Genomic DNA, 12,393 nt, shown 5'->3' with positions numbered 1-12,393 from the left:
TCCACCTTGAGAGATCACACTCAACCCCGTTCATGGAGTGATAATGCTCAGAAGAATGACGTTTGTGTCCTCCCTGTTCCCGGTGACTGGAGCTTGACAACAGTGGAGGAGGAGAGGGCCGGGCGCGAGCTGGGCCAGGCCGGGGCTGTGCACCCGGTCCTCACCACGGCCCCTGGGAAACGGACTCAGAGATGTTGGGCAACATGTCCGAGGTCCCAGAGCCCCTGAGGCACCAGGGAGCGAAGTCATGGTGGCCAGTCCCGCTCCCTGTGCAGTTTCATCTCCTGGCTCCTGTTTTTTCAGTCCCATATGGGGAAATGGTGCGGAAAATTATTCTTGTGTGGGGTAGACTAGGAAAACCCATAAACGGCATTTCCACGCCTGCTCAGCACTGACAGCCGCCGAGGCGGTAGTGGGACTTGGCTGTTTTGTTCCTGAAAGCACTGCTGGGGAAAACCTGACGAGAATGGTCCAGAGGCTTCTGGAAAATATGGATCCGTGCTCTCCCCCTCCCCCGCCCCGCCCCGCCCTGTCTATCCCGTAAGAATCTGGGGCAGAGTGGGGAGGAGGCCCAAGGAATTTAGACTTTCCACAGGATTCCTGGGCACTCCTCGGATCACGCGTTAAGCAACACGCCCCATTCCCTGAGCTGAGAGCAGAGGAGGAAATGCGACCTTGGAGCCGGCGTCGGAGACGAGATCCCCCGTGATCCTCAGGCACATGCAACTCGGGAGCCTCGCCCTCCAGCCCGCCGCGTTTTGTACTCGCCGCCAGTCCTGGCCATGTGGTGACTGGGAGTGGCCGTGTCGTGATAGAAGGCAGCCTCTCACCTTGGGGGACGTTGCCAGAGCTGCAGGATTTCGCCAGTTGCGCTTGCTCATATTCCATTTAAATCCATGATATTTATCATCAAAATAAACTCGCTTGCTCACTTTTGAAGCTAGTCATGTAATATTGGAGAGAATGAAGGACTAATAAAAATTAAGTTGGAGCAATCTTTGTGTTTTGATGGTGACTGAGTTCTGCTTTTCGTTTTTATTGAATAGTGTTTCTGTCCGCAAGTTTCCTTGGTCCTGTTCATTGCCCGGGCTCCGTCCCTGCTTTCTCTCCAGAGTAAGCAAGGTTCTGGCCAAGGGAATCTCAACACGGCTCTGCTGTCCCGTGAGCACCGCTGTGCTCCGGCAGTTGGGGACTCCGGCCGAGGTCTAACTCTCAGCCCTGCCTCCCCTCCCGTGTCCCTCCAGGAGGCTGTGAGGGCACCGTGCTGCCCCAGCTGCTGCTAACGACCTCCCCCAAGATTTCTCTAGCTGCGTGACTCAGCGACCTGACTTTTTAGGGGAGCCAGAATATTTTGCCACACAACCAACATATGGTAAACATTCACACTGTTGAGCATAATCATTGTAAATGAAACATGCCAAGGAAAAGAAAAGGGTTCAGGTCTCCAAACTCCCGAACTGGAGGATGAGGGGACCAGGCTGAAAAGCCACTGTCCCCTGGGGCTGCAGTGGGAGCTGTTGCCCCGAAGGTGGCCGGGGAGGGCAGAGACCCTGGGCTGTGGGCTTCTATGTGGAGAGCTGCTGATGGATGCGTCTCCTCAGCTCAAAGATGACACAGAGCCAAGGAGGAAGCAGCCCTGTTTGTTTGAAGTCTTTGCCACTAGGGCTGCGCCAGTTTTATTTATCTGCTGGGAGAGGTACAGTTTATTCCACATTTTTGAGTCTAGTGAACTTTCCCCTTCTTTCCCTTTTATTTTTTAGTTGCATGAAAGTATGGCTATTTAAGAGGGACAGGGCAGCCGCTGACACTTGGCAGCCTCCGAAGATGGGGTTTTAATGGTGTGAATGCCGTGGCGAGGGCCGTCTGGCACTGGGCATGGAACGCGCTCGCTGGAGCTCCCCGCTGCCCCTCCGAGTTGCTGGGGTCACTGTGTTAAGCCTTCGGGAGAGAGCAGCCTCTTTGAAGCAGCTGGTGCGGGCTGGCCTCCTGGTCCGGGATGGTTTCTTGGTATTTGGTGCTCACGTGGTAGAGAACAGACGCTGGATTCCTCGCCTTTTAGAGTTCGGAGTTTTCTCCCGCTGAAAGGAGCTTGTTCTGCTTTAGAAACATTTTGCTTTTTAGGTCAAAAGGTGGAGTTTGAAGGTTGGAAGAGTTTGGGGTTTTCTTTATGGTGGTTTTGTTTTTTGCTTTTAGATTTTTGGACTCTGCACTGAGTATTTTAAGGGTCTGGGAGTAAGGAATGAGAAATAGAGATTTGCAGGCGGAGATGTTTTGGGGGAAATTCTAACCTTGGGCTCAGGGTTCACCACGAAGGCAGATGGGCTGTGTGCCCTTCCTCAGGGGTGCTCTTCCCACCAACCTGCCCTGGTGCTCTGAACAGCACCTCCTGCCCTTGGAATGTTCTTGAATGATAAGCTCCCCAAACCAGGCTCGTTCACCCTTTGCATCCGGTTCTCCTAACACGAGAGCCCCTGGCATGGAGCACGTGGGGAATGAAGGAATGCAGACGCGCTGGAAAAGTTGGCTGCAATGAAAAATTCTCCGCATCAAAGTCCACTCACTGATTCTGGTTTTAAAATAAGAGATCAGTGTCTCCAGTGCCCCCAGATCGGCAAGAGTGGGTACTGAGAAGTCCAGGTGGACGTGGAAAATGGTCGAGCAAGGGCTCCCAGGGAGAAGGAAAAGTTGACACACGCAGAACCAGCACAGAAGTACAAGACGTGCAAAGCTAGACACAGACTTGCGTAGCCATCTCCAGATGGATTTGGACCACCGTGGAGGGACACCAAATGTTATTTGATGCTGTAGGGAGCAAGAGAAAGTTAGTAACTGATGACCTTTTTAACAGTGTGGGACCCAAACGGTCAGAGTTTTATTTTGCTGTTTATTTTTTAACTCACAGTGCCTCCTTTGAGTTTGCTTCTGGAAAAAAAGAAAAAAAGCTCTGATTTTTCTTCCTTAATATCCTCCCTGCCCCTCAATCCCAGATCCCTGGGGCTGTCCCTGTTCCCTCTGGGCAGTCGCTAGGCTCTGGCCCAGGACCTGATGTCAGCCCCGCCCCTCTGCCCGGCCAGCCCCACCTGCTGACAGTGGCAGTGCAACGCTCAGCCCACCACCCGGATGATGTCCTGACTCCTTGACTGGCCTGAAGTCCGGCAGGGTCAGCCTGGACCACTCTCTAGCCTCAGCTCCCGTCCCCCAGCCCCCCACCCCTGCCACTTCACCATCCATCCCTGCTGTCCCCAGGAAACCAAGGGCAGGTGCTTGCTCACGCCCGTCCCTCTCCCCGGAACACCCTTCATCCTCCCCTTCATTGCCTGGCCGAGCCTTCTTTGTTCTTGAGGTCTCAGATGTTACTTCCTTTGAAATCTGCCCTGGTCCCCAGGGCTACATGTCCTGCCTGGGCCCCTTCCACCAGAGCCCGGCCTGCACTGGGCGGGCTGATTGCTGAGCTGTTCTGAGAAAACCTCTAGGGGATTGTGTTGCTGGCCTGAGTGTGGGACCCCAGTTGGGAAGGTGGGCAGAGGTCCAGCCCAGCCCCTCTGGCCCCCTTCTCCTGGGCACTCAGACATCAGCACAGGTGTGCCAGAGCCACTGATGGTAGCATTGTGTCCTGTAGGCACACTCAGAGGAAACAATCTGTTACCCATAGCTTGATACCAAATGTCAACCAACCCACTGGGACAAGGCCAGAGCCAGCCTCCGGAAGAAAAGGGGGCTGATCGTCCATCCAGGCTCCGGCTAAAGGCTGGTCTGCCCCCGCCTGGTCCCGGGTGCCTGCAGCGGCACCTGATCAGATTAGGAGATGGCACCAACAGGGCCTGATTGGCAGCAGGGGGTGTAGGTGAAAGTCCAGGACCTGAGGGGTGGATGCTATTCAGAATTCTAGGGGTGACACTTGTTGTCAGACTAGGACATTGAATTTGTCATGTTTGCAGACTCATGAAATGTTATTGCTAAAAAGAAGCCCTAAAGGCCACTTTGTGCTGTTTTTAAAATTAGAAGGAACTGATTGCTCCTTCCGGCCATACCCTGCTCGCACAGACTCCTGGCAGGACGTGAAGAATACTCAGGGGCAAGCTCAGGACCAGTATTTGGCATCCATTTGTGGATATTTCTGTTTTCCTTCGACCGCTCAGTGTCTCCTGTTCACTATTGTTTCCCAGCACCTCGTACCGGGACAAGCACATGGAGGTTCTAGTTCATGTTCATTGAATGAATGAAGTTATTCTCATCAGAAATACAATGATAGCGAATAAAAGACACATAACCTATTCCATGACATCCATGACATTGTAAAAACAAGAATTTCTGAACTTAACACCCCTTTCTCTAGAGTGAAGACATATGTTACATTTGGATTGACTTATTTCATTGACGCAGATTTTCTGCCTCTAGAAGACTCTACATTGGGCTTCAGAAAGCCAGAGCTTGGCCACCAGATTTTCTGGCACTTGTGCCTTTGCCCAACAGAGGGGCCGGGCATGATGGAACGCACAGCCACTCTGAACTGGTGCTGCCCAAGAAGCAGGAGAGAAAAGTGCAAACATGAGCTAGTGCCTTGTTGCTTTGGTCAGTTAACTTCATAAGAGTGAAGGATGTAAAAGTTAGTTTTTCATTCTGGATCTTGGCTTACTCCTATCCCAAGGCAAGACAGAAACCCAACCGGCCAGGGACACAAGTGCTGTGGGAATTGTCAGGATGACTGAGCTTCTGTAGATATCTTCTGCTGTCGTGTTGCCCAAAGGTACTGCGCTTTCAGAAATATCCTATCATCGCTGTTCTTAGTTTTGAATGTTGCAAAAGGGATGGGGAAGCACATTTTCCTTTTCATTAGTTTTAATGTCACTCCTTAAGAAGTTTACTCCTGGGTAGCATGCCTAATATGCCCTGAAATTTCTGATTTATCATCTAATGAAAAGTAATGTTTTCAGAGCTAGTTAGTGGTTGATCAGGAAGTGGAGAATTTGCCCCAGGAGTGATTGTGCCACTGAAATTTGCACTAAAATGAAAATGTTAATGTTTAGCTCCTCCTGCCTATAAAACAGCCCTGCCCACAAATCCTGCTGTACCTTTCTCCACTAAAGAGGGAGCCAGCTCCCTCCTTGTGTTCTCTAACGCTATGAACATTTTTTCCCCACTTGCTGAGTTAATGATCCTTTTGAAGAAACATTAAGGACATAGAGGTTATTTAGTTGAGGGAAAGGTCAGGGGTGATCGATGCGCATCTCCAATGGGTTGCCAAGGATTACTAAAGGTGTTAGTCTGCTCACGTCCTTCTCTGAACAAAACTGCCCAGTGCTCCTTCAACCCAAGGAAAGCACAGTGGCAGGGCAGTCCTCATAATGCCACATCCCCAGGCAGTTTTGGCCCATGTCACTAGTCCTAATAGATTGAAAGAAAACAAAGGCCATGAAGTGAAGAGGTCAAGTTGAACGGTGGCTGGGAAGTTCACACCCCAGCCTTCTTCTGAAGGGTATGCATAGGACGTTACTTACAGAGAAAATTGAGATCTTCTGTTTCCTGAACAAGTTAGTGGGAATCGTCAGAACCACGTTGCAGTGAGATAGTTGGTGTTCTGGGTGGACAGAGTTTAGAGTGGTGCAGCGAGGTGGTGCGGATGTTGCTATCAGATTCAACGCTCCGCTCTCTTTTGGTAGAAGGTGCACAGGGCGGGTGAAAGCTGTAGCAGAGAGGGTGCAGGTTGGTAGAAGGTGCACAGGGCGGGTGAAAGCTGTAGCAGAGAGGGTGCAGGTTGGTAGAAGGTGCACAGGGCGGGTGAAAGCTGTAGCAGAGAGGGTGCAGGTTGGTAGAAGGTGCACAGGGCGGGTGAAAGCTGTAGCAGAGAGGGTGCAGGTTGGTAGAAGGTGAACAGGGCGGGTGAAAGCTGTAGCAGAGAGGGTGCAGGTTGGTAGAAGGTGCACAGGGCGGGTGAAAGCTATAGCAGAGAGGGTGCAGGTTGGTAGAAGGTGAACAGGGCGGGTGAAAGCTGTAGCAGAGAGGGTGCAGGTTGGTAGAAGGTGCACAGGGCGGGTGAAAGCTGTAGCAGAGAGGGTGCAGGTTGGTAGAAGGTGCACAGGGCGGGTGAAAGCTGTAGCAGAGAGGGTGCAGGTTGGTAGAAGGTGCACAGGGCGGGTGAAAGCTGTAGCAGAGAGGGTGCAGGTTGGTAGAAGGTGAATAGGGCGAGTGAAAGCTGTAGCAGAGAGGGTGCAGGTTGGTAGAAGGTGAACAGGGTGAGTGAAAGCTGTAGCAGAGAGGGTGCAGGTGGGACAAATAGTATTGTGATACTCAGAGCCTCCGATCCTAGGAGAACGGGCTGCTGAGTTAATGTCTTCATCAAGTATTTTTAGGAAGAAGTTGACAGTAAATGTCTGTGTGCCCACTATGGGATAGATATCTTCCTCTCGCCCTCCGTTCCTCTCTCCTTCCCACCTTTCCCTTCTTCCTTCCTTCCTTAAACTTGAACATCAATGCTGTGGCAGCCACTAGTAGAGCAGCACAGGAAACAGAGATGAAGATACAGGCTTGCTGGTGAGGCAGATGACATATACGTACATCGCAACGCAATATGCCAAGTTCTAAGATGTGAGGTGAGCTGGGGTGCCAGGAAGCCCAGAACAGGGGCCTGGCCCAACCTGTGGAGCACGGGGCATGAGAGAGGTAGGTCTTAGGAGGTAGGTGTGGCGGGAAATCCCAGTAATGATTATCATAATGATGACAGGTAAGTGGATAATACTTACCGTGTCCAGGGCTGTCAGGTGGTAACTTATGTCCTCCTTACCCACAAGAGGTTTGGGAGGTGGGTACTGTTATTGGCAGTTTCAGTGCTGGGTAGGGTGTTCAACCAGGGAGAAAGGGCAGGGGGCACAGGGAGGGGGCACTGAAGAACCCAGCCACCTACGACAAGTGTTAGGGAAGGACCTCAGGCTGGGCCTGAGGGAGATCCCAAAGGGCTCAGGAGTGGGAGCTGACCCTGTGGGTTGGATGCTTCCTGCAGGTAAGTGCTTCGGGAGGTGCTCAGTGGTGATTTTGAAGCTAGTGGGTGGCAGGTAAGATTCGCTGTGTAGGGACATCCCTGGAGCCTGCGTGGGGGGTGCCTTGGTGGGAGGGAAGGGGAGGAAGATTTGGTGAACCAGGATGGTGTGCAAATGGGAGGGAGGGCACATCAGCAACTCTGTCAGCCCCACCTCTTGTCCCAGTGAAGATCCTGAGGCTCAGAGGAGACCTCAGGAATCCAGCAGGTGGGTTGTAGGAGTCCAGTGCAGATTTCTTGGCTTGAGGCAAGTTGGCCACACCATAGAAATGAAGTGCAACCTTTTGTCCTCTCCGTTCTGTGGTTGTTTTTTTTTTCTTTGAGACAGATTCTCACTTTGTTGCCAAGGCTAGAATGCTGTGGCATCAGCCTAGCTCACAGCGATCTCAAACTCCTGGGCTCAAGCAATACTTCTGCCTCAGCCTCCCTTGTAGCTTGGACTATAGGCATGTGCCACCATGCCCAGCTAATTTTTTCTATATATATGTTTTTAGTTGGCCAATTAATTTCTTCCTATTTTTAGTAGAGATGGGGGTCTCGCTCTTGCTCAGGCTGCTCTCAAACTCCTGAGCTCAAAGGATCTGCATGCCTCAGCCCCCCAGAGTGCTAGGATAACAGGCATGAGACCCTGCGCCCAGCTGCGTTCTGTGATTTTTGTCTAAATCTTTCCAGCCAGGCTACAGTTGGATCTCTTTCAGGGTCAGGAAAGAGGGAATCCCTTCCCTCTGAACTTTTCCCCCTAAGTTCCCCTTCAGTAGGCATTTGTCGGCTTTGAACACACAGCTGGGCTTCTGGCTCTCATGGGTCAGCTAATGGTTCTGAAAACAGATCAGCTCACAGGTATGGCAGGTGTGGCCACCACAGGGGCTGCTGTGGGGTCCCCAGAGTGCTGGTGAGCACAGACAGGCCCTTTCTCCCCATGTCTCCAGCGAATCTCAGGGCGGCCCCTCTTGTGCTTTCTGCAGCCCCCACCCTCCCTGTGCTGTCCTCTGGTGGGGGCTGAGATGATTCATTTTTATGGAAACACACAATTTAAAAATCTTGTTGCTCATGGGAAGTTTTGTTTAAAATGAGTTGAAATAGGAACCTTTCAAATTGGAGAAATTTGAAAATCTTCCTTAAACTCGGAAAATAATTTCACTTCTTGGCTAGGATCCAGGAGTAAGAAACTTCCTCCGAAATGATCATTATCTTGAAAAGTGAAGGAGTCAGTGATGGCAGGGGAGAAGGCAGCTTGACCAAGAAGTCAATGTGGCTGGTTACAAAGGGGAACCAGGGCACAGGCAGAGCTGCCCCGACCTCGGGGACCTGCCCAGGGGCTGCTTGGCCTGTTTCTGGCTGTGCTTTTAATGAAAATCCTGGGGTGTTCCAGTTGCCCTCTCCCCTTTCCTTTGAAATCCACGAAAATGCCATTAATGACCAGATTCGTCCCCACTCACCTTCCTTTGATAAGCCCGGGCTTATCCAGGGAGCGGTGGAGGCCCAGCGCCCCTCATCATCGCTGCTTCCTGCCCAGCGCGGTGGCTTCCGGCAGGACGCGCACACTTCCGCCCACACTTCCGGCCGGCGCCCCCCGGCCTCCGGCCCGGCCTTCGGTGACAGAGGAAGAGGGTGTTGCAGAGCGTTCCGTGTGAAGGCCGCTTCCAGCTCCAGAACTGAGCGTGCAATTAAGAATGTTTTTATATTCCAAAAGGTGGAAGGAGTTTGTAGTCAGAAGAGTTTACCCAGATAGGAATGAATGAGATTTTGGCACAAGAAAACTTTTTCTTTCTCTTGTTTCCCCTAGAAATAAAGTAAAGGAGATTATTGGCTAAAACAAGTGCCCGAATACCCATAGTTGTGAACGCTTGAAAAGTTGCTTCTGAACTGTGAAAATGAGCCAGAAACAAAAGGAGACATCAGTAATACTAATCCTGTCTTTTCAAAAATTTGTATCTATTTAAGGTATGCAGTGTGATGTTGTGATATACCTGTGCATAGTCAAACATTATTAGTCAAGCAAATCAACTTATCCAATTTCTCCAAGCCCTCACATAGTTAAACCTTGTGTGTGTGTGTGTGTGTGTGTGTGTGTGTGAGAGAGAGAGAGAGAGAGAGAGAGAGAGAGAGAGAGAGAGAGAAGAGAAGAGAACCAAAATCCACTCTCTTGGCAAATTTCTGATGCACAATGCAGTGTTACTAACTACAGTCCTTGTTGTAATTTGGATGTTTGTCTCCTCCAAATCTCGTGTGGAAATTTGGTCCCTGACATTGGAGCTGGGGCCTGCTGGGAGGTGTTGGGTTGTGGGGGCAGATCCCTCAGGAATAGATGAGTGCCCTCAGGCAGGGGTGAGCGATTTCTCCCTCTGTTAGCTCCCAGAGAGCTGGTTGTTAAAAAGAGCCTGGCACTTCCCGCTCTCCCCCCTCGCTTCCTCTCTCGCTCTGTGGTCTCCGCGCACACAGCCTCCTTCACCTTCTGCCACGAGTGGAAGCAGCCTGAGAATTTCACCAGATCCCCCAGTCCTCCAGCCAGCAGAGTCATGAGCCGAATAAACCTTTTTTTTTTTTTTAAATGCATTACCTAGTTTCAGGTATTCCGTTATAGTAATGCAAAACAAACTAAGACAATCCTCATTAGATCCTTGGACTTATTCATCCTGCTAACTGCAACTTCTAACCCTTTGACCCACATGTCTCCATTTCCACCCCATGTAACTACCCTTCTACTCTGTTTCTATGCATGTAAGATCCTGCCTTTATTTAAAAATTTGGGTTTTTGTTCACCATAGATTTTTGCATTAATTTTTATTTCCTACATGTTGCATTGAAATATTTATCTTGATCATTGAGCTCTTTGACACTCCCTTAAATTCTGCATTCAAGGCCTCACAGCTCTCAAACCCTCACCCTGGCCCTCAGACCGCCCCACTGTGCCCTTAGCTGTCAGCTTCACTTGGCACAGGTTCAGTGCCAGGGTTAAAGACTAGACTCGCTCAGGGAAATCAGCCCCATGCAGCCCACCCTCAGTCCACTGTCCAGGCCTTTCCTGTTTCCTCCAGGCAAAGGCTTCCTGCCTCTAGGTCCCCCAGTGCCGCTGCCTGCAGCTCCTTCCCCCTTCTCTACCTGGCAAATTTCCTCCTCCTTCGAGGTTCTGCTCACGTGTGTCCTTCACGAGTAGGCTAACTGCCCCTCTCAGGACTCCCGTCTCCCCCCACTGCACCTGTGCTCCCCTCTGTCCTGCCCCAGTGGCCTGCCTGGTCCAGGTCCCCATGGCACGTCCGGAAGGTGAGCTCTTCAAGGTCAGGTACTGTGCTTTATTTATGCCTTTCGTGGTTTTCTTAGAATGTGGTCAGGGAGGGGCATCCATCCGATGATTAAAGTAGCATGACTGTGCTAAAAAGGTTTTGCTGAGTATTAATAAACCATGAGTTTCAAAAAGGTAGCTGGCCACAGCTGTGTCCCCTCCTCTGTGTACCGCAGACCTTCCATGGGCCCAGTGACTGCTGGCCACTTGTGGTGGGGCCAGGGGAGAGTGGAAAGGTGCTTACACCTGAGAGTACAGGGACTTTGGGAGACGGAGAAGGACAGAATGGGAAGTCTCGTGGCTGGACAGAGGAGGGGGAGGACGGGGCTGGGGAAGCTCCTGGGAGGGCGCCCACCCCCAGGGCAGAGCCCACTCAGCAAATACTGGCTGACGGCTGGGGGATTGATTGAATAAGCGGTGAGTGACTTGTGCTGTCAAACAACTGATAACACTGGGGAGGAAGGAGGAACCATTAGGAAAGGCTGGGACCCCGGTGAGGAGGAAGAGGGGAGTGAGCTGGGGGTGTCCTGAGGCACCCAGTGCCCAGGTAGGGGCATATTGACAGAAAGAAGGAAACAAACTGATGATTATGTGACATTTTTTCTAAAAGGCAGACCTTCAGTATGATCTGTATGTATGTGTGTATGTGTGTGTATATATACAAAAATATAAATATAAATATATATAATATGTATAATTTTCTTTTTCTTTAAACTCAGGTTAAAGAAATATGAAGTAGAATGCTGTGGAAAGACTAATGATAATATTTTTAGTTTTACCATTCTGGAATATTTAAGGAAGATAAATAGGTTTTGTAATGAGACTGCCGTGCACAGACTGGCTGTTATAAGCTGGACTTCTGGAAAAGCCGTGGGCAGTGATGTAGGGAGGTCATAAAATGGAGAAAGCAGAAACCCAAAACACAAACACTGGTAGACTGGAATCCTAGATCTGTAAAGTATCTACCGCCGTTTAACGGAGTGACAGCGCCCTGAAACACCATGGCGGCAGACAGCAGCCGCTGCTGGCGGGGCCTCCTCTCAGCCCCCACGTGGTCTGTCACCCCCCAGGGACTCTCTCCCCACCCCGAAAGTCCACCCTGAGTGTCTCAGCCTGACACGTGTCTTCCCAGAGGGCGAAGGAGGGGCTGCCCCGCCCGCCACACTGCCTCGGCTCTGCCCCACTGGACCAGCCGCAGCAGCCGCGGGCCGGCCCAGATTCGGGGTGCAGGTGGACCCCCCCTTGATGGGAGCAGGGACAAAGTCCCTTTTCACATGCTGATCCCACAAAGGGGACTGTGGGGTCATCCTTGGAAACCGGACTGCAGGAGGAAGGAGGCGGCCGATGTGTCTGTCATGGCAGAGGATTTGGGACCCTGTCAGCACTGCCGGGCGCACCTGGGAGGAGACACTCAGGAGAGAGAAGGCCCCCTGGACCCTGATGGGGAAGTGTGTCCCCAAGAGATTTCTCAGGGACTCTAGGCAGGACCCAGGTTGGATGTTTCTGCTTTGTTTTGTTTTTAAAAAAACAGTATCTGGTAAGAATACCGAGGGACTTCGGAACCTTTGGACCATTGGCCCTGAGGCCTAAGGAGTCCCCGCCTGGGGTGTCCGGGGTGCAGTGGACGCAGTGGGTGACCGGCTCCCCTGGGCTGGCCGTGACTTCAGCTGGGGAAAGTGGGTGTGGGACGGGAGCAACGTGGCCCTGTGGTCCCGAGGAAGGGCTGGGGTCCTTGCACTAGGCTGGGCTGCAGGAGGGGCCGGGGAAGGGTCCTCGCAGAAGGGCAGAGGTGCTGAGCCGCCGCTGCCATCCCAAGGGCCCTGGCCGCGCCCCAGGTGGGCAGCTCCGGCACAACCGTGGCGAGCGTGTGCCCTGTGCCCACACCCCAGGGGAGTGACGCCCATGGGTCCTGGAACTGATCTCCGAGGGTTGTTGCCTCTGTGGCGCCTCCCAGGCTGGGTAGAGGCAGGCACAGCTGCGGGTAATGCTCGGGGAGGAGAGGCCGCTTCTGAGGAAGGCTCTTGCCCACGAGTCACATGCTGGCTGGCAGCACTCCCCCTGAGCCGGGAGGAGCGGT

At 52.0% G+C, this 12,393-nt stretch overlaps 1 long non-coding RNA gene across 1 annotated transcript; it reads right to left on the bottom strand.

Annotated features, from left to right (window-relative positions):
• Positions 1-1,728: 1,728 nt before the first annotated feature.
• LOC105882950 (uncharacterized) lies at positions 1,729-8,564 on the bottom strand. The gene is made up of 2 exons (XR_012918526.1): positions 8,473-8,564; positions 1,729-2,094 (listed from the first exon to the last, which is right to left on the bottom strand). It is a non-coding gene; the product is annotated as an uncharacterized LOC105882950 (long non-coding RNA).
• Positions 8,565-12,393: the final 3,829 nt, after the last annotated feature.

This window comes from Microcebus murinus, chromosome 3, assembly GCF_040939455.1.
Source record: "Microcebus murinus isolate Inina chromosome 3, M.murinus_Inina_mat1.0, whole genome shotgun sequence".
Taxonomy (NCBI): Eukaryota; Metazoa; Chordata; class Mammalia; order Primates; family Cheirogaleidae; genus Microcebus; species Microcebus murinus.
The sequence above is the reverse complement of the archived record's forward strand: the minus strand, read 5'-3'. Positions and strand labels throughout refer to the sequence as shown.